The 22,334-nt window shown below is 39.1% G+C and overlaps 1 protein-coding gene across 1 annotated transcript in view; it reads left to right on the top strand.

The window, feature by feature from the left end:
• Positions 1-19,841: 19,841 nt before the first annotated feature.
• cdon (cell adhesion associated, oncogene regulated) overlaps positions 19,842-22,334 on the top strand; it is a 58,309-nt gene continuing 55,816 nt past the window's right edge. The window contains exon 1 of the mRNA XM_084717437.1: positions 19,842-20,245. The gene's annotated coding sequence lies outside the window, so the exon portion shown is untranslated. The remainder of the gene's footprint in view (positions 20,246-22,334) is intronic.

The raw sequence follows: 22,334 nt of genomic DNA, 5'->3' as shown, positions 1-22,334 counted from the left end.
CCCCTATCCAAAGACAACTTAATAATAATAATAATAATAATAATAATAATAATAATAATAATAATAATTATTATTATTATTATAATTATAATAATTATAATAATAATAATAAAAAATAATACAGCCCATGAAATATGTGAGAAATAAGGCCTGACTTGATCGTAACTCGCTGGGTCCCTTCAGGTCCTGTTGGGTTCAGACACAGATCTCAAACTCTACCAGGAATGATCCAAACATTTTTTAAATGTACACATCTTTACAGTTGATGAATGTAAAAATCACTTAAGACCTATGATGAATTATTATTAAAAAATGTACATGTTAAAAAAATACTGTTATTTATTTCCATATTATTCTTTTGTCAAAGCCACAGGGAGCCAGCTGAGAGGGAAAAATAGCTGCATTCTAAGTTATAAACCTGGACTTCTTCATGTTTCGACACACTACATTTCATCTCTCTTTCTCACTGCACTCCATTTCATCTGGTGTACACAACTCAGGTCTGCAGTGACCTCCGTCCATCAGGGCACGGAGGCAGAATGAGGGAGGAAGTCCAGCAAGCTCACGCTGCAATGGGACATTAACTGTGGGAGCACACAGGCCATGAAATATATGCCTGTTTACAGAGAGCTTTTTATTCACCTTTAACAGGGCTGTAAACTGCCTTTCAGAGCTGTGATCAGGAGACCACAGGCACAGTGACACCGGCTTCATCAGTCCTCACACGCCGACTCTCACCTTCCACCGTCCAGTCGATGAAACGGGATACAGGAAGTAGAAATGAATTCGACTTTACGGTCGAGGCGACGTTTGTCCAGCAAGCCTAATTTGAAACAGGAGCTCTTTCAGACAGCTCTATCTGGCTCCCACTCATACTGTCTGTCCAGCTGTCCCCAGGGGAGCTGCGATTTATGGGGCGGAGACGAGGGGTGCGCGGCCTGCAGGATGGAGCGGATTGTTCACGGATCTAGCTTGTCTCTCCGGCATGAGGCGGGAGAAAAAAGGAGGAGACGGGCAAGAGCCAGGCGAGATAGCATGACTTAAAACCCAGAGATCATTATGAAGACATCAGTGTCTTCACTTCACATCTGTCCAAGATTTCACGAGTTTTCTGGGCGGGAAAGTCAGTCCTCTGGGGTTTGACTGAACCCGACAAATCTTGTGAGTCTTCTTACTGATTAGATAACTGTCATCATTGGCTGGAGAGACAAAACATGCATCCATATGGCTACATATAACAACAAACACTGTCGACACACATGTACAGTATATGAGCACACATGCAGGCACACACACTGTAAAAAAAAAAAGAAAAATTTAACTTAAAAAAGTTTGATGTGACTCAGTTAAAAATCATGTTCATGGGGGGTAATATTAAAGTAATATTTAAGTTTTATTTACGTTCGTCATGTTTGCTGACTTCCTCCCTCACTTATGACTTATGTTTTATTCGCACATTTTCCTGAAAGTTAGCAGCTACAGCAGTTAGCTGGGAAATGCACCGTTACCTTGAACAAATTATGTATTTATGTTGTGTTTCAATATTGTTTGAAACATTTGGAGCAATGTAAGTACACAACTCAACAAAATATATAGCATGTCTAGCATATTTAGTAATTTTAATAACAATAAAATGTTACATATTACAGCTTTAATTCTGTTGTACTCAAGAAAACATGTTCGATAAGCTTAAGATATTAAGTTGAATCAACAACTCTTCAGTTAGCTGACAAACATTACAAAACAAATTGTTTTCCTTATATTTCTAATTTTGAAGTTCACACAAAGAGTGAGTTACTCCTCCAATCAAAGTGTAACAAAGATGCAGCAAGTTTCAATTTTCTATATTTTCTTCAAAGCATAAAAAAGAAGAGTCTCAGGAGAGTTTTAACTGTCATACAATGCATGCTGGGAAGTCTGATAAAATGCTGATCATGTCTCTGTAGAAACTTAATGGTTGATGGAACTCTGTACAGTTCACTCATTCAACTCATCATTTCAAGTCAAAAGACTTCAAGTTAGAAGAACTTGTTCTGAAGTTTTCTAAAAAAAAAAATCAGTACTAGACATTTTAAGTTTAATTAACTTGAAAGAATAAAACTTGTACATTTAAATTAAATTAATGAGAAAATATCAATTGATCCCACTAAATATACGTTAGTCGGGTGTCCACAAACAGATGTTACTTCTACTTGAAATTGCTCATCAGTGTTCAGGAAAAACTAAGCCCCAAAATATTATGTAGGAACAAATTCTACTTTTTATGTTTATCTAAGTACATTTTGAGACAAATACTTTTGTCTTTAAGATGATTCCCTTCAACTGAAGGATATTCTTAATATCTTTACTATAAAGGGTTTCTATTTCCAGTGGAAAACAGCATTGCATTGCCTAACGGTTCCCAAACTTTTTTCTGGCATATCCTGAAAAATCTACATGCCCCACCCCAATCCCCAATTATTGTCAGCATTATTAATATCATTTACAATAACTGAAGATGCAAAAGGGATTCAAGTTGAATTATAGTGAAATAAAGGCTCTGTGCCCACCCAGGAGAGCCTCCTCTCCAGTCTGGGAGCCGCTGGCATTGCCAATGAACATGAGGTTAGAACAACATTTGCTTGATTGAACATGACTTCCGGTATAAACCACACCCACTTCTGGTCTTCTATCCGAATACATATACAGAGAGAGGTAATGTTATCGGTCGAACAGACACAGATACAGATAATAACGTCTCTGCACCTTTAGATTCAACTAAATCCCTTCATGATTTTTTACAGTGCAAACATGCACACGTGCTGCCCTTGTTTACTCTTGGTACATTTTCCTGCGGCTCCACGGTGATTATCTGGTGATACTGTGCGGTGATTGTGCGCCCGGCCCCCAGTGGCTCCACATCTGAGAAAGCGGAAGAGAGATAGATGGTATCTTCCTGGATGGTGTGTTTGACCAGTACGACGCACAAACAAAAGTGATACTTCTCGGGGGATGAGGGCGCTGTCTGTGTCGGCAGAGACAGAGAGATGAGGGACGAGGACGCTCTATCACACCCTGACATCCTGTCCTGACGTTCTGTTTGTCAAACGCTCTAATCTCCGCTGCTCAAATCCCTGAAAACAAACAGGCCTGACGGCGTGGTGAAATATCCTCCGGGGGATTGGCCACTGTAACGCTTGAGTCCTCCGCTGATACCAAAGTGAGCTCTGTTTGTGGATTATTTTAGCGCCTGTGGGAATGCCAATAACTTCCAGAGGCCATAATGAGATAAGTTTAAACATCCAGACATTCTGGGCATGCGCTCTGCTCAGGTTGACAAATGTGCTCCGCAAAAGCTGCGTTCAGGAATGTCTGCTGACAGCTTCATGGCCTTGTCTAAAACAGAGCCGCCATGATGGATGGTGTCCTTCTTGTCAATGCCAGCTGCTAGATGTTTGTGTATTTGCGTATTGACATCTATATCCGTGTGTGTGTGTTACCAGAGATTCCTGCTCTTCACCCCTCTGTCCTTGTCTCTGACCTCTTCTCGACAGATTTCTGATGCATTCCAAAGAGCTGAGAACATCGGAAATATGTTTTGTCTGTTTGTTGTTTTTTTTATCTTCACTCCAATAGACTCAGTTTATCACCACTAATATTCCTGACTAAATAAATAACTGTATTTTCTTGTGTGGAAGAATGTTTCCTTTTAATGTCCAGTATTTCTATACTCCTTAAGTTAGGTTCACGTTTTTCAATTGTATCTGAATTAGGGTTGCAAATTGTGAGCGCTTTCTCTAATCGATCATTGGTAAAATTAACAATCAATTAATCAATCAAACTTAATAAAATCTTTAAAAAGTTGCATTTACCAAACAACCCCTCAATCAAAGTTTTATTTCCGCAGCAACATGTTCCACGTTCTCTGACAGCGTTACATACACCTGTAGAAATAAAGCTGCTAACTAGAACCATATAGGGTTCTTCAGCTTGTCCTTTTCACTTTGAACCCTTTCAAAGAGTTCTACCCAGAACCCAACATAAAGGGTTATACCTAGAACCATCTGTGAAAGGTTTCACCTAGAACCCCCTGTAGGAGGTTCTACAGAGAACCCTTTTATGGTGTAATGGTTCCATCTAGAAGCCTCTCTAAAGGTTCTATCTAGAACCTTTCTACCCTCCCAAGGGTGCCAACAAGAATCCAGGGGGTTCTCCCAAAAACCTTTTAATATTCCAATGATTTTATCTAGAACGCATTCAGGAGAATTGCAGAATCTCCCAAACAATGGAAGTAAATGGTGACCAGTTTTCAAACATTAAGTTTGAAGTCTCCCAAAGCCCCCGACACGCCAAACTGACTTGAAAGACGTCATTTACTCCATAATTTTAGCCTGAATCTTCACTGTAGATCCTTAGTTTGGAGCCATGTTCATGTGGCATTAGTGAGTGTAAGTGAATGTGGCTCTAGCAAACTTGGATTTCACCAGACGAGCAGCATGGAGGCATTTTATGTTTTGTTTTGGTTGTTTTTTCCATTTGAAAACTGGTCACTATTCACTGTAATTGTTTGGGAGATTCTGCAACACTGTTTTCCTGTGAAACTCCAGCAGTGTTTTGTGGAGTAAAGAACTAAACCTGACCCTCAAGTGGCATGAGGGTGAGTAGATAATGACTGAATTTTCATTTTTGGGTGAACTATCCCTTTATTATTAACCTTGATTTACCGCTTATTGTGCAACTTCAAATGTCGAACAAAGTTGGAAGTTGTTGTGTCCCCATCTGTATTCCTTGTCCTGCATTTTTAATTTTTGTATGCAAACAAAATCAAATCACTAGATTTTATTACGTCTTTTTTTTATTTGTTCAAATCAAGTCTGAAGTCATCAATTTTTGATGCAAGCCTAACTCGAGTCCAAGTCATGTGACCACACCTCTGGGACGAACATGTGCAGCGAACCATAAACTATTTAAATATACATATCAGCATGTGAGCGTTGTTTTAAGACAGACCTGAAAAAATGTCAACTAATCCTTTAAGGTTCAGTGGAGTTATTGTCAAGTCAAAGTGTCCAGTTAAAAGCAGCCTTCTCTGTTCAAAGAAGTTCTTCCTTTGTCCCCCACTCTTAATTCCATTTATCAATGAAATACAATCATAAAAAGTGAAGAAAAAATAAAAATACAAGATAATTAAGGGTGTCAGGAGAGTTAAGGAGAAATGATCATCAGTAATGTAATGGATTAAAACTATGCACAATGCAGCTTATATATATTGTGCATATATACAACAGACGGTATCACATTTTTAACGCATTTAATTTTTTTTATCTAATGTACTGGGTTGCAAAGCCAAAAAAATCCCCCCCCCCAAAAAACAAAACAGTGTGAGCATACACTCAGATCATAGTCACAGAGCTGTGAATCTTTGCACTCTGAAGGCAAAAAGACGAGCAGCATCTGCACAGCTTGAATAACAAAACAATGAGGAGAGCTCATTGAAAAGTCAGCCTAGAAGTTCCTTGGCAGAGAGAGAAAAAAAAACAACAAAAAAAAAACGTGCTGAATGTGGAATCCAGGCTGGGTTTGTGTGTGTGGAGGTTATATGACCAGACGGTGTGCGAGTGAAAGAGAGTGTGGTGACCTGTAACAGCTCCATGACTCCAGTCTGGGGCTTTAAAATCCACACGCCGGGGTCCTGGACTGAACCCACGGCAGCAGACCTCACTCCGGTATAGACAAGGCCGCCCCAATGGGAAACTGATTGTTTATTTAACTACTGTTTTATGGAATACCTAGTGACAGGAAGTCCTTAAAACAGCAGCAGTTACTATTTATATAGTCCCTTTTCGGAGTAAACACACTCGGCCCGCCCCTCCTCCCTCCTGCAGACACCCTGCCGTTGAGGAATGCACCCATTCACAAGCTGGTGGCCATCTTGGAAGCTTGCCTCTCACTTCCTGTTTCCATGGCTACGCTCCAGTGCTACGGGAGATGATAAGCGCAGGCACAGTCTCGGGTCCTAATCCTCTTCATCTGGCTCATTTTCTACATCACTTCATGCCATTCAGAACGAGCGGCGAGAGCCAGTTAGCTGCAACAAGCGTCACATTTTTACGCACATAATCCCCGGATTCACAGACAGAAGCAAAATAAAATACATTTGTTTTATTTAACAGCTGGAAAACAGTCGGTACAAAGCTGCATTGATCTCAGCGCAGGCCAAGACCACCAGTGATTATACATGACACTTAAAGGGATAGTTTGGATTATTTGATGTGGGGTTGTTCACTGTTCAGAAGACTCAATCACTTCAATAGATTTTTGAGTTTTGGGTAAGTTCTGAAAAGTTTTACCAAACTCATTGAAATAAAATAGTTGATTTAATATTTTCAGCTGCATCCATTTCAATTTTAAGCACCAAAATAATAACAAATAAGGTTCATAGCTCACTTCAAATACAATTTTTGGGGTTTTTCTAAAACTCAAAGATTCAAGTTTATCCAAAGCAGAAGAAAACACAACTCACACAACTTTCTTACTAAACTGAACTGCTTTTTAAGTTTTAAGTTGTCACTACCTATTACAGTTAATTAATGAGAGCATTTGGTTTTGCAGTGTTATAGCTTTAAACTGATATTGATCTTTTTAGGTGGACCTTCTCCTCTCTGCTCCTACAAACTGGGTCGACCTCCATCTAACACACCGCCTATCAATAAGTACCTCATACAACCCTTCTTCAAATACTCTGAACTACCCCTTTAAGGTTACGCATGAGTCTGGTATACACATGTTTGTGGGGCAGCTGTATTCTGATCTGCTCCTCCAGCGCTGCTCCATAAATCACAAGGTCACCATGAGCCTGTGGGACCAGAGGAAACATCAGTGTTAAACAGGAATGATATTTCACTTCAGCCTCTTCCTGCTCCACGGCTCCCCAGACGCCCACTACAACCGACTCCTGAATGCTTCATCATGACAGCTTCACGTCAGTGCCGATTCGGTTGTCGTGGATGAGACCGGAACAACACGTCCGTAGGATTTGGGAATCCATTATAAATCCAAGCCGGGAGGAAGTGATATAGAGCAGCGGTGAAGAGCGGGAGAAAAGTTTTCATGGCTTCATATCATGAGTACTGTTTTAAAAAAAATGGACTGTTGATAGATTTTGTCACACGACTCAGAAAATATTTGGATTACAGATGTTTTTAACAACAGTAATGTCAGCAGGTGTTCAACATCTTTTCATATGGAAGTTTGCTGCTCTCATGCAGAAAAAAAGAAAATCTGATCAAATGAAACATTTATTGTTATGAGATATTTTTCATCTTATTACAAGATAATTTCTCATTCGTATGACACACAAACTTATCATTGAACTTTTCTAGTTCAAACAAAATACTGTTTATCTTGTTAAAACATAAAACATTTGATGTTATGACATGATAACTTATGGATTTGTTCTTCCTCTTCTCATGTGGCAGCAATATTCTCATGTATTTTATTTTATTGTGACATAGAAAAAAGTGTGTTTTTATACACAAAAGTGTGAAGAAATTGTTCTAATTCACTAATGATGAGTCACAGATGTGTAAATAAGTAAGTACGCTTTAAAAAAATTATACTTTTTGTGATCAGTAATATCATTAATCGTTGTAATAGCTAATCTTAATTTCCACTCAGACACAATTTGTGTATGTGTGAGAATATTTCTCCATTTTATCATTAAGCTGACAGAACCCTCTCTGGATAAACCACTGCCACTGCCACCAATCTTAGGATAATCAGATCAGAGCTGCAAGTTCTACTTTTATTTCTTTTTAAATTCATATTTTCTTACTCTCAGACTACTTTATAATATTTGTTCGTTAAATATGACATAGGAATCTAAAAGGCAGAAACAACACGTCTTGAAAGTTTGGCGAGGTCGCTCATAACTGCAAAAACTTTGTGTTTAACTCTTCTTCTCTGCTTGGTGCTGAACATCTGTATTCAAGTAGAAGGACTGTTATATTACGGAAATAATAAACTACTGTTGTTAAAAAATACTTTAATAAAGTATTCTTCACCAACATTACTCAGTATTTATCAAGGGTGGAAAGAGTACTGGAAGTCTGTACTCAAGTAAAAGTACTGTTACATTGCTAAAATATTACTCAAGTACAAGTAAAAGTACTGGTGTTAGAAATATACTGTTTCATTGTAAAAACTACTCAGAGTATTAGTTACTTTTAACCATTGATGTCGGAGTCAACTCTCCAAACTAGTGTTGCAAATCTTGTGCGTTTTCCTGAACCAATAGTTGAAAATGCTAACAATCGATTAATCATCAATATTTTGTAAGATACTAAACATGTTTTTTTCCTTATTTTCTTTTTTTTTTTTCTCAAGTTTTAGTTTCTGTATTCAACAAACGGCTCCACCAGACAAAACAATGTCAAATGAAGTGTGATTACTGCCATGACTATTGATGAAATATGCATGAACACATTTTAATTGGTTAAATTCTTAACGGTGATTAATCGATTAATGCTTAATCATCAACTTCCTTACTCCAAATGTGTGCTGCTGCTGCAATGTTTTGTTTTGTTTTTCGTCAGTATGTCCTAAGTGGTTTACATCTTCCAGTGCATACTTAAGTACAAGTAAAAGTACAGATTTGAAAACCCCAAAAAACTACTTAATCGCAGTAATTTCAGTATTTGTGATTAGTTACTTCCACCTGTGATACTTAGTTACTTTTTAATCATTGATGGCAGGCATTTAATTAAAACATGTTTCTAATTTTCCAAATCTTTAGTCTAAATTACTCTGAACTCCTGCGCCGTTGTGCTCGGTGGTCACGGTCACGTCTCCAGACCTGTACCTGCTGCAGAGTTTTGTTTTTTTCATGGTTTTTTATTGGTTCATTGGCCATAAAACTGCAGATGAAATGTCAGGATATCAAGTTAAACGGTATGCCTCTTCATTAACAAATCACATAGGATACACAGTGTAAATGCATACTTTAGTAGTGATGTATTTACAGTAATGTGACTGGTTGTAATGTGTTACTTTCACTCCTGTTGCTCTCCTTTCCTGTAGCAAAGCAGTAGCTGAGTCCATGTGAATGCATTCACAGTATATTGTTCAGTTGTGGACAGCTCAGGCTCAACAATGACAGTGTGAAGACTGGAGTTTGGACAGTTTTATGCCCCGTACAGTTCTCACACAGAGGCCGGATAGCAGGCAGCGAGCTTTAAAGACAGTCAGAGGATGTCCAGGGTCACCGCGGTGTCAGGAGGGACGCTCAGGATTGTTCTACACGGTGAAGTCCGGGGAGACGTGTGAATAAGTGAGATGTTACAGACTGATGAAATTCCCAGAGAGCCCACGATGGATAATGTGATCCCACCACAGTGATGCAGAAACCAGATGGAGAGAGAGAGAGAGAGAGAGAAAGAGAGAGAGAGAGAGAGAGAGAGAGAGAGAGAGAGAGAGAGAGAAAGAGAGAGAGAGAGAGAGAGAGAGAGAGAGAGAGAGAGGGATGCCTTCAAATTTCTCTTTCTCTATGTCTTTTACACACACACACACACACACACACTCACACAACCAGAGGCAGGCGCACACCCGAAGAAAGACACTGAGACACACACACACTCTCTGCACACACCTGTCCAAGTCATGAGATATACAGCCCTCTGAGGAGAAATCCTTTTCGTCTATGTTGTAAAATATTGTGATTTTTCTCACCCTCATATATATGTTTCCTCGCCTGGACAAAGGTTCCCTCGTCTTATAAAAACATATAAAAAGTTGCAAAATAAATGTCCTTTGGAAAAACACAAAAAGACATTTTTGTAATTGTCCCGCTCCATTTCTAAGAACTATAGAAAAATTAAAAAACCCAAGCACTTATGCACAACATTTTAATCTTCTTTTACTCTAAATTTCACCCACAATATGTAATTTCATGTAAATTAGGCCCAGACAATAACACAATAATTAGTCCCGTAACGGGGAAATTTACAGTGTTGCTGCAGCAAAGTGGATAGAAAAAATATAAAGAAGTATTAAAAAATATATAAAAAAAATAAATTTAAAAATATAAACAAGAGGAAATTTAAAAAATATGAACAATTAAAACAAAGGAATATACAAAATAAAAATAGAAACACTATAAACAAGGGTTATATAGAAATAGGAACAGTAAAGAGATTCAGGCAGTTGTTTTGGCAATAGACACTTCATCACTAGCAATACAAAAATTGTTCAATAAAAAAGATTCACTTAAATGTATTAAATTCAAACCATCATGAAAGTGCACAGTGAATATCCAACTAAAATATTTCATAATCAGTGGAAAACAGAAATCCAGTCAATAAATAAATCAGAATGCTATCATTTACTAGACAGAGAATTTCAATTAGCCCAATAACATATATAACCCAAATCAAGCAACCAATAAAAAGACAAACTCTAACAGAAAATAGACTCGGTGATCATAAACTGAACAATCGAAACTGGTCGCCATAAAAGAGAACAAAAAGAATCTGTGTGCACTTCTTATAACTGGATCAAAATATGAAAAAACAGAGAAACTTACGTCCCAAAATTTAACCAGAAAATCCGAAACTTTCTTAGCCTCCCAAAAAACAGACTCATTCAAACCCTAGGAGCGTGTTTCTTGTAAAATAGGCAGCATGGGAGGAACTTGTCACAGATATTCATTGGCGTTGACATTAGCAACCAGTGCTAAGTGTTACGCTGCCAACATGGCGGTCCATGGATGTAATTCTAGGAGGGAAAGTGGTCGTATTGCTCCCACTGACCACAGACAGACTGGGACTAAAACAGCCTCAGAGACCACGACAGGGAATAGACTTTTATTTTCTTGCTAGCACCCCGTTGCAGAATGACAGCTAACTGAGCTAACAGCAGTTAGCCGTTAACTAGCTTACGTAGCTACAGGTCAAATTATGTTTACATCAGGAAACTTGTGTTCCCTGTTGGTCTCAGAGGCTGTGTTCTTCCAGGGATCAGTCATATTCACTGCTGAGCTCAGTTCTGTTGTCCACTAACAGCAGCTAGCAGCTAACAGTTATGGTTAGCTACTTTAGCAACAACTGCGCTAAAGCTGTCTGTCCATTGGGAAACTTTACATTTAAACAACCAAAAGGTGAAGCTGAGCAGCCAGAGGAGATCAGAGGGGAAACAAGAAAATATTTTCTACAAAATTTAAGATACAGTTTCACCCAAATGCCTTAATTAAGTTTTAAAGTTGTGGTTTTATACAGTGAGGCTCCCAGTACCGCTCTAGTCAGCTCCAGTGAACGGATATCTTATAAAAAATAAAGTGTTTCCCATAAAATGGCTAGCAGAGTGCTTATGGAAATGTGTTTCCTGCCAAACAGGCATCTAGGGAAGGACTTCATTGGCATTTACAGTAGCCAAAAGAGCCAGTATGGCGGTCCATGTATGTAACTCTAGGAGGGAGAGTGCTTGTGTACAGTGAAGCCCCCAGAAACACTGTCTTCCCCTCGGGTCATAAGCGACAAAGTGTTTCATTGGACATAAATTTAGTAACATCCCCAAATGCAGGATGAGTCAACAACAATTTTTAATCATTTTCCAGGAAAAGACAAACTCTAAAATACAATTCAAAGCACCCAGGAATACCTACAAAACATCTATTTGTCATTGATGAGCCAAATACTGGCTTATACAGTAGTTAACATATAGATCAATATATAACATAAGTGGTAAAAACATTTAAACATTGATTTTGATTCCATGGGAACTTTAAATTCAACTTTTTCTCTTGATTTTGATTAAAAAAATAGGTTAATAAAATGATCAATATGTATCTATATCAATTGAAATTAAACATTTAATTTCATGTTTTCAGCTGTATCCCTCAGCCCTTGAGTACATTATATAAGACTCAGTGTCAGATCTTACGCCTAACAATAATTAGGCTCTGGTGTTTTGTCCTGCAGTCGAATCCACAAACCCTGACCAGCTCAAACAGAGGGACGGCACTCCTGTTATCTGAAAGTGCCTTTTAATAGCACGGAGAGTCAGGCGTTCCTCAGGCCCCTGCTGACAGAGTCAACACAACCCGGGGCTGCTTTGCAGGTCATAAACACTCTGTTGACAGTGGTCAGAGGCTTATTATCCTCAGTGAGCTGGAAGTATCAACTCCAAACAATCCCAGCCTTCGGATTTAGAACACAAAGCCCTTGTTAGCAGCTCTCCTGCCGTCTCTTTCTCCTTTAAGAACAATCAGGACGTCACAGGAGGAGAGTCAGTACTTTAAGAAGTGTAAACCTCTGTCTCTGCATGATCAATAAATAATCTTGTCTTGGCTGAATGTCTTATGATCAGAGGTAGGAGGTAACTAAGTATAAATACATTGTTACTGTACTTAAGTAGAGTTTTAATGAATCTGTACTTTACTTGAGTATTAATTTTCTTTTTACTCCCTACATTTTAACACAAATATCTGTACTTTCTATTCCTTGTATTTTCAAAACAGGCTCATAACATTAATTTTAATACATTTGAGGGGAATTATTGATTATTTGTATTTTGCATAATTGCATGCCGCTATCAGGAATGATTTCAACCTAAATGAACAGAATAATAACACTTAAAAAAGATGATTCTTTGGTGTATCCATTGGTGCATATCAAGCACGACAGACCTAACAAGACAAAAAAAAATGTAACAAGATGAAAAATGACATAAGATGTAAAAGATGTAACAAGATGAAAACACTGTAAGATGTAACAAAACAAAAGTACGCAAAAGTATGTAAACGTGACAAGACAAAAATCATGTAACAAGATGAAAATGACATAAAAGACATAAAGAGATGCAACAAGACTAAAATGTTTCAACAAGATGAAAACAAGATAAAAACTAATAAGATGAAAATTACACAAAAGACCTTACAAGACATAATAAGACGTGATGAACAGGACATAAATGACATAATGAGACAAAAACAAGATAAGAGATGGAACAAGACGTAAACAACCAAAAAGACGTAACTAGACATAACAAGATGAAAATGACTTAACAAGACATAAATGACGTACAAGATGTAACAAGACAAAGACGACGTAACAAGATGAATATGATGTAAAAATTATTATGTAAAAGAAATGTAACAAGTTGGAAAAAATGTAAAACACGTAACAATACAAAAAATGACATGAGACATAAAAGACGCAACAAAATGAAAAATGATTTAATGGCTTGATAAAGATGTAACGATATGAAAAATAATATAACAAGACAAAAAACGACGTAAACAATGTAATGAGATGAAAAATGTGAAAGACAAAACAAGATGGAAAAATGTAAAACACGTAACAAGATGAAACAGACACACAGAGAGAGAGAGAGACTCCTCTGTGGAGAAAAGTTGAGTTTCAGTTAACAGTCTGTAGAAAATGTCCCTCAGAGGACATTTTTCTTCTTTTATACTTTGAGTGAATTTCACAGCCTGTACTTTTTCACTTTAACACGAGTAAAGAAGTTGAATCAGTACTTTTATTTTTACCAGAGTCTTGTTTGACACACGTATCTGTACTTCAGCTTGAGTAAAGAATGTGTGTTCTGTTGCCACCTCTGGTTATAATCTATTGATATGTGATCAGGGCTGATATGACCGAGGAAACAAGCTTCATATCAGTTCAATGTGGGCCAGAGGTCACCGCTGCTTTGTGTGCTCTCTGTTTTTGCTGCTCCTGCTCTCAGCGAGCCGCTCGCTGAGGCTGCCGACCGCTCGACAGTGTGGAGCTGGCAGCTCCGCTCAGATAAGTGAGTGTCTGCCCCAGGGGGCCAGAGACAGCCGGACCCTCAGTGGATGAGAAGTGTCTGTGCTGTCAGCTTTGGTTCCCAGCGTGGCCTCTCCTCCTCGGGCTGCCCCTCCCGCCCCCATCGAGCCCTTTGTGTGTGGACCCTGCTCCCTGTGGACTCGCCGCTCTCTGGCCTTTCACATGTGACTGTGTCCAATCACCCCGCTCACCCCCCTCTGAACCCAGAGCCTCCGTCTCCATCTCCAACCAGCCCCTGACCCCGAGAGAGACGGAGACAGAGAGAGGAATGGTTATCATTCAGTTAAAGAAAATTAATCACTTATATTAAAAAAGTGAGCTCTACTGTCTAATGAGACCTTCTGCATAAAACGTTACAACTGATTACTGTTATCAGTAGTTAATAAAGCATTTATTAACACATTATAAAGCAGTAAGAAGACATCTTTTGGGTTTGTGAAATCTGCTCAGTGTCCTCCTCTACTATCAGGCCTTCGGTTATTCATGTTAATGCAGTGGTTATCAAACTCTTTCTGGCATGTCCTGCCTTCAGAAGCCAAAAAGTTCATCCCCACCCACCATATTACACAATTATTATCAATCATTAACAATAACTGGGGAAGCAACTGATTAAAAACAAGGATTCAAGCTGAAGTAAATGTCAGCATGATAGCATGTATGATCACCCATATGATCCATACTCATTTAACTTTGTTTTACTACATGTGTTTCTTTCCCTGGTCATCTGCACCCACCCTGCAGTGGCTCTACGCCCCCCGGGGGGGGGTAAAACCTCTAAGATTGGGAACCACTGTGTTAAAGAATCATTAATAAAGCTTTCCTCCTGTGCATGTTATGTATATCTTTTTTTCTCTTGTTTTAATATCCTTGTGTTTCAGTGTTTAAATAAAGAGTTCCTCCACCACAATAAACCATAAAGTCTGTATGTGGGCAGCTGTGGCTCAGGAGGCAGAGCGAGTCGTCTTCTGATCAGAAGGTCATCAGTTTGATCCTCCAGTCTGCAGATCTAAGTGCCCTTTGGCAAGATACTGAAGCCTGCATTGCCCCTGATGGCATCAGTGAGAGAATGTGAAATTCAGTTGTAAAGCACTTTGAGTGGTCAATAGACCAGAAACGCACAATATAAAAAGCAGTTCAAGCAGTCAGGAATAGTTTGTCCATAATTATTAGATCATGAAATGCAAATACCAAGAATAACACAAATATTAAAAGTATTATTATTTGTTCCAGAGGTGCAGACTTAAGTCACATGACTTAGACTTGACTCAGACTTGGGTCACACAGTACCAAGATTGTTTCCAGAGTTTCCTGCTAAAAATAAAATAGAGCTAAAAACAGAGTGCATAGAAAGTATAAAGTTAAGAAAAATGCATTTTAAAACCATTGTGCAAGTGCGAAGCTAAGAATCAGAGCTAGTTAAAGGCTTAAGTGAAGAGATAAGTTTTTAGCTTTTGTTTAAAAATATTTAGCCAGTGGGCTCCTCTGATATCTATAGGTAGTGTGTTCCAGGGCTTTGGGATGTAAATGACAAACGCTGCATCCCCGATTTTCTTTTGGCTGCTGGAACCTGCAGATGATGACAGTGTTCTTGAAGTCAAGTAGGGAACAAGGGAGTCAGGAAGGTCATTTGTTCCTGGAGAAGGACCTTAAAAAATCAATTGTATGTGTTAAAGGAAGTCAGTGCAGATATATTCAACATGTGGACTTTCAGGTTGTAAAAAATCCTTTTCTGGACTAAAGATGCCAGTACTTGATGCTAAAGTAAGTTAACTAATCGCTAACCGCCGTCAGTGTGGTTAGAGTGTGACTCAGCTTCCGGATGCCAAACTCCTTAGCTAATGTTAGTTCATTACACAGTGACTTTGTAAATCAATGAGGCTGGACGCTCACTGTTATGACATGTTTATGACTCAAAATTCACAATTTAGGACTTGGGACTTGACACTGGACTTGTTGGTCTTGAGTGCAAAGTTTTCAGACTCGTGATTTGGTCCCACCTCTGGGTTTAAGTGAAAAGGATTTTTCACAACCTGGAAATCCAAATGTTGCAGATGATAATCTGAGGAGTGATAATAAATGATTTATTACATTAGTGAAAACCTTTGTTTTAAAGATTTTTTTTATAATGTATGACATTTAAAAAGTGGTGCTGATAAGCGACTTGACAGTTTGAAGAGAAAAAACAAGGTAGAAAGAAAATCGGTTCTTCACGACGACAGAAAACTGGCACCTCCAGACAAGAAATAGGAGAAAAAAGACAGCAGCTCCGTCCAACTCCTGCGAGTGAAAACAGAGTCGAGGCATCCGTCCTTCATCAGTCCCGTCTCCACCACCTCCTCCATGTTGTTTTCCCTCTCCTCCTCCTGTGTCAGAGGTTTGCTGGTTTGTTGGCTTTGGCCCTGAGCGCCTGAAGGCCCGCGCCGGGTCGACCCAGCCTCGGGAGGATTGGATCACACCTTCCATAGGCGTCAGCTGTCAGATGGTGAGCTGCACCTGCTGTCTGAAGCAGGGTGGGCCCGCTGCTGCCGCCGCCGCCACCGCCACCACCCGGCCAACGCTGGAGCACATAATTACTGCCTCAAAGATGATTATGCTGTTTACTCATGCCCATACGCACAACAGATGACTGTTTTGCTCTCCCCCGCCTCTCTGTGAAGGCGTTCACCTAGCAATGATGAGGAAATAGCTGCAGCCAACCAACATTCGGCCCCTCCAACCAACAGGTCTGATGCCAGAAATGAGCCATAGCTATTAGCTGTTCAAACATCCCCCTCCCACATAACTTTAATTCAATTCAATGGGCCCAGTGAGAGCAGCTTAATCTACAAGGAACAGTGTATTCAACTGGAAAAAAAAAAGAGAGAACTGCCTTTATGGCTTTGGGGCTGTTTGTGCAGCAGATGAAACTATCACAGTCCTGAAAAGATTTACTCACTGTTAATGAATCTTCAAACATAAACACTACAAACCTGCAGTGTGGACACTTCTTAGTCTGGTCTTGTTAATAATACAGAGTCTTTCTTCCCGCAAACAGTGTGAATTCTTGAAGAAGTAAAGCTATAAGTAAGAGATAATGTACAGTAAATGGTCATTAGTGCAAAATAAGTCCCTTTAAGATGATTCAAGACCCCTCTTCATCCTGCATCACCCAGTCAGGGTTTATTTTGCAATAATGACCCACTCCCTGTATAATCCCAAGACCAAAAAAGGTGGGACATGGTGTCAAATGTAAATAACAGCAGAATGCAATGATTTGCAAATGCTTTTTGACCCATATTGAACTGAATACAGTACAACAAAAGGATATTTATTGTTCAAACTGATTGACTTTATTGTTTTCTGTAAGTATACACTCTTTCTGGATTTGATGCCTGCAACATGTTCCAAAAAAGTTGTGACAGGAGCATGTGATACATCACATTTTTCTTTAAACAACACTCAGTCACTCTTTGTGAAATGGGGACATTAATTATTGAAGTTCTGAAAATGAAATTCTTTCTCATTCTTGCTTGATTGACAACTTCATGTGCTAAACAGTTCCAGGGTCTCTGTTGTTGTATTTTGTGCTTCATAATGCACCACATATGTTGAATGGGAGACAGATCTGAACTACAGGCAGGTCAGTCTAGTACCTGAACTCTTTTACTATGAAGACACGCTGTTGGAACATGTGCAGAATGTCTCCTGGCTGAAATAAGCAGGGACGTCTCTGCAACGGACATCGTCAGGGATGGCAGCATATGTCGCTCCAAAATCTGCATGTACCTTTCATTAATGTGGCCTTCACAGATGTGTCAGTTACCCATGATGCCACGGGCACTAACACACCCCCATACCATCACAGATGCTGTCTTTTGACGTTAGAGCTGATAACAATCTGGATGGTCCTTATCCTCTTTAGCCCAGAGGACTAAAAACACACGTTTCCACTTTGCATCAGTCCATCTCAGATGAGCTCAGGCTCAGAGAAGTCTGCAGTGTTTCTGGATGTTGTTGATATATATCGTTCTCTTTGCATGGTAGAGTCTTAACTTGCATTTATAGATCCAGCGACAAACTGTGTTTACTGACAACAGTTTTCCAAAGTGTTCCTGAGCTCATATAATATCCTCTATACAATTATGTGGGTTCGCCCCTCACATACAGAGATTTCTCCATCCATGCTCGTGAACGACTGAGCCTTTCCAGAATGTCACTTTAATACCCAATCATGATACTATCACCAATTATAGTGTTTACCTGTTGAATGTTCCAAACAGGTGTTTTTGAGCAGTTTACAACTTCCCCGGTGTTTTGTTGCCTCTGTCCCAACTTTTTTGGAACGTGTTGGATTGATGAAGTTGAATATAGGTCCAAATGTTTTCACAAACCATTGCATTCTGTTTTTATTCATTGTTTACACAGTGACACAACTTTTTTGGAATTGGGGTTGAATTATCGTGTATCCTGCATTAGGGCCTATACATTATAATTTCATATATTTGTCTGTTTTGTCTGTTGTTTGTGGACTCTAACATGATGTCCCATGACATGTTTTCTTACATCTGTAGTTCAGGACATCTCTGCTGCACTACAGTACTTTATTATAATGCTGTTTTTTGTCACACATTTTTCCTTGTCAAAAAATGCAGGTTGTGCAATTTGGATATTGCACTTGGCCATACATTGTAAAAAAAAATGCTTTAACTTAAAAATTGAATTTGAAAAGACGAATTGAAGTAATTTTGTAATGATTCAAAACAAATGAACTTTTATAGTCAAATAAACTTGACATCAGTTCAGTTGTACTTGTACTTGTTGCACATGTTTGTTACTGTCAAAACACCACAACCTTAACAATCACAGAGAGACAGAAAGTGACGCTTTTCTTTAAATTATAAAAAAGAATCAGAATCAGAAAGATCTTTATAATCAGGTACAATGAAATTATGAATGGCTGTGCATCAGAAAATATAAACATTAAAATATAAAATAAAACAAATAAAAGCAGAAACAGACAAACAGCAGTAATGGCGGCTTTAAAACAGATTAAAGGTTGTGTGCATTGTACAGACTTTACATGTTACATGTTATTTAAAGGTAGCTGGTGAAATTTGAATATAGAGTCTGAGGAGAATTTTTACTCTCAAACAATGCATGCTGGGAAATCTACTAATATGCTGATCATGTTTCTTTAAAAACTTAATTTAATGAGTTGGTTGAACTCTCTACAAAACACTGATCCAACTCATCATTTCACATCAAAACATTTCAAGTTAGAAGAATGTTTATAAAACTTATAAAACTTGTATATTTATGTTCAGGCTGCACAATTGATTGAAATTTTATCAAAATCCCAATATGGCTTCCTGCAATTTTCAACTGACAGGTGGTGCAACATTTGTTAAAAGCAAAATGTGTGCAAAAAAAAAAGTTTAAATTAATGACTGTTGTGAGGCAGAAATGTCCCGTCTAACAAATCAGGTTCTACAGACTTTAAAAAAACAAAACATATTAAGTCTTGTAAAGAAATGTTTTTCAATCAAAATAAGAATAATGATGTAAAAATTATCATTACCCCTACTGTCTCAGATCATATCAGTCAAAATAATCACATCAAGATAATTTTTCAAAATCATTCAGCAGAAGTTGGATTCTTGTATTATATTTTACAGTGTATTGCTTAATTGTGCAGCTCTAGTGCAATTCGTACATCAAAAAAAAAAAAACACATTTAAGTTAAAATTTAAACTTAAAGGTAAAGTTTTGAGGAGCAGTGATTAATTAACCTGAAGTCACTCAGGTGAGTGTGCGCAGAGGAGGAAGGAGGAAGTTTTTTTTTTTCTTCTCTTGGATTGTAAAACTTGTTAATGCACAGTGTATATGGGTAACACCCCCTCCTCTCCCTCCGTCCCTCCCTCCTCTCCAGGAGCCGTACTGAGCTGTGGGGCTGGGACATTCCTGGTTTGACGACCAGCTCCGCCGCTGCCATGATTTGCTGAGCAACTCGACGCTGAGTGGCTTCAAAGATGCGTGTGTGGAAGAGGCAGCGGCGGTGAAGAGACGGAGACCGACAGAGGAGAAGGAGAAGCGGCTACACTAACGGGACAGACAGAGAGAGACGCACAGAGACCGGGACTTTTATACTGAAACACGCGCGGACTCCAAACTCCCCCAGAGGAAAACTCTCCAGCACCTCCAGCTGCAGCTCTGACCGGGGGGAGCGTGTCGCACCTTGGAACCCGAACTCTGCGCTGCTCCGCGGGGCTGAAAACTCAGTTTCCCCCCTCCTCTTCTCCTTCTTCTTCTTCTTCTTCTTCCACCTCCGGCTGTTTCATGTTCCTCCCGTCGAGTCGCACTTTGAGCCCGTGTCTAATGGAGGGCCCCGTACGGATTTGCGTCCAGAAGAATGCGTTTGGCTGCTAATTCACCCGACGGCTCGCAGCTTGTGCCCTCCTGCTCCAGAGGTAAGGACGGACCGGGAGACAGAGGGGGAGAGAGACGGGGGGGTCAGTCCCAGCTCCGGGGCTGCCCGGCTGAGGTGGCTGCCCCGGCTGGGACCGGGGAGGTTTTTTTTGTATTTTTGGAGAGAGGTTGGGGGGGAGAAGCCTCGGTGTGCGCACCAGGCCGGCCAGCAGCTGGTCTCCTGTGGGAATAACAAAAGAAAAAGTGACGCTCAAAGAAGCCGAGAGCTCCACGGTGAAGGTTTAATCTGTTCCCCAAACACGAGCGTGTTTTCTTAACTTTGTTTTGTGGTGAAAGTGGAGAGGAACAGCGGCGGCGGTGCAGCTCCGTGAGAGTGGACGGGGGCGCCCGTGTACGGAGAGTCACACTCACACCGTGTTTCCATGAATTAACTGTCCACATTATACATGACAGGGACAAATACACGAACATTACTAACCTCATCTCTAAATAATTACTTTTATAGGTTTCATTAACGTCCATTTCACCTAATTAACAACTCCTAAATCAGATTTGTCCAGATTAGTGTGTCAGACTGATGTTGAACAAAAGTTGTGGCAGCGTTTTTCTCATATTATAGTTGAATTATATTCAGAAACAGAAAAAGAAACTTTGCTTTGTATTTGGCTAAAATACTCAACCTGCAACGATTAGTTGATTAGTTGTCAACTGTTAAATTAATCGCCAGCTGTTCTGATAATCGAGAAGTCGGTTTGAGTAAATTTTTTTTTTACGAAGAAAAAGTAAAAATTCTCAGATTCCAGATTCTAAAATGTGGATATCTGTTGGTTAAGGACAAAGCAAGACATCCGAAGACGCTTTCGGAAACACTGATCAACATTTTTCACCATTTCCTGACGTTTTTAAGGCTAGACAACTAATCGATTGATAAGTCGGAATCATGTTTAAGAAGAAAAAGTCAAAATTGTCTGATTCCACCTTCTTAAATGTGAATATCTTTGGGTTGTGGACAAAACGAGACATTCAGGTACACTTAAGGAGCTACTAACCGAGATTTTTCACCATTTTCTGGCATTTTATAGACCAAATAACTAATCGATTGATCAGTTTCAGTAATCTTTTACAAAAAAAAGTCAAACTTCTCTCATTCCAGCTTCATAAAAGTGATTATTTTCTTGTTTCTTTGCTCCTCTTTTGAGGAGTTTGAGAAAGTTTGAGAAACAATGATCAACATTTTTCACTACTTTCTGACATTTATAGACCAAACAACTAATCAATCAATTGGTTTGAGTCATTCTTTAAGAAAAAAAAAGTAAAAATTCTCGGTTTACAGCTCAAATGTGAATAATCTCTGGTTTCTTTACTCTTCTCTGACCATAAACTGAATATATTTGTGTTTTGGACAAGACAACACATCATCTTGGGCTTTTAGAAACACTAGTCAACATTTTTCACTTTTTTCTGCCGTTTTATTACGAAACAACTGATTGATTACTTGAGAAAATGATTGATCGACAATGGAAGTAATCGTTAGTCCCAGTTAGTGTCACAATACCAGAATTTTGAAGTTTGATATAACGATAGTATAAAAATAATACACAAAACCACTTTTAAAAGCTCGACAAGAGGAAAAAAAGTCCCAGGCACACAAAGTAGGACATATGTACCTCTATTCTTTTGTATTAACAACTTGCAGAGAGTGCTGGTGCAGAAAAAGACTCAGAGTTCAGTCTGGTTGGACGCTGTCAACCCAAATCTCAGTCAAGAGAATAAAGACAGAAGTGAAGTGTTGAATGAGCACTTCATTTTTCTTTTTTTTTTCAACACGTGGCACTGAAAAAGTATCGACACGTCTGACAGCCTCAGCAGCAGCTAAGCAGAGCTCATCTCCGTTGTCTCTGACACACCAGAAAAAAGGCATAAATATTTGTTTGTTAAACAGCTCTGGCAGCTCTGGAAGGCAGCGACACTTCACTTTAACATCCCAAGTTGAAAACAGATGGCCTGCAGGCTGCATTTCTGCTTTGAAAGATGAAAGAACATTTTTAGAAATGGCAAATAACGTCTCTCCTCCGCCGCTGACACGTCGGTGTCGCGGTCATAAAAGGTGAAAATGGACTGAGGGGATAT

The sequence above is a fragment of the Lutjanus erythropterus genome, chromosome 4, assembly GCF_056507025.1.
Source record: "Lutjanus erythropterus isolate fLutEry1 chromosome 4, fLutEry1.hap2, whole genome shotgun sequence".
NCBI classification, from domain to species: Eukaryota; Metazoa; Chordata; class Actinopteri; order Lutjaniformes; family Lutjanidae; genus Lutjanus; species Lutjanus erythropterus.
Note: the sequence above shows the minus strand (reverse complement) of the source record. Positions and strands in the feature narration are given on the sequence as shown.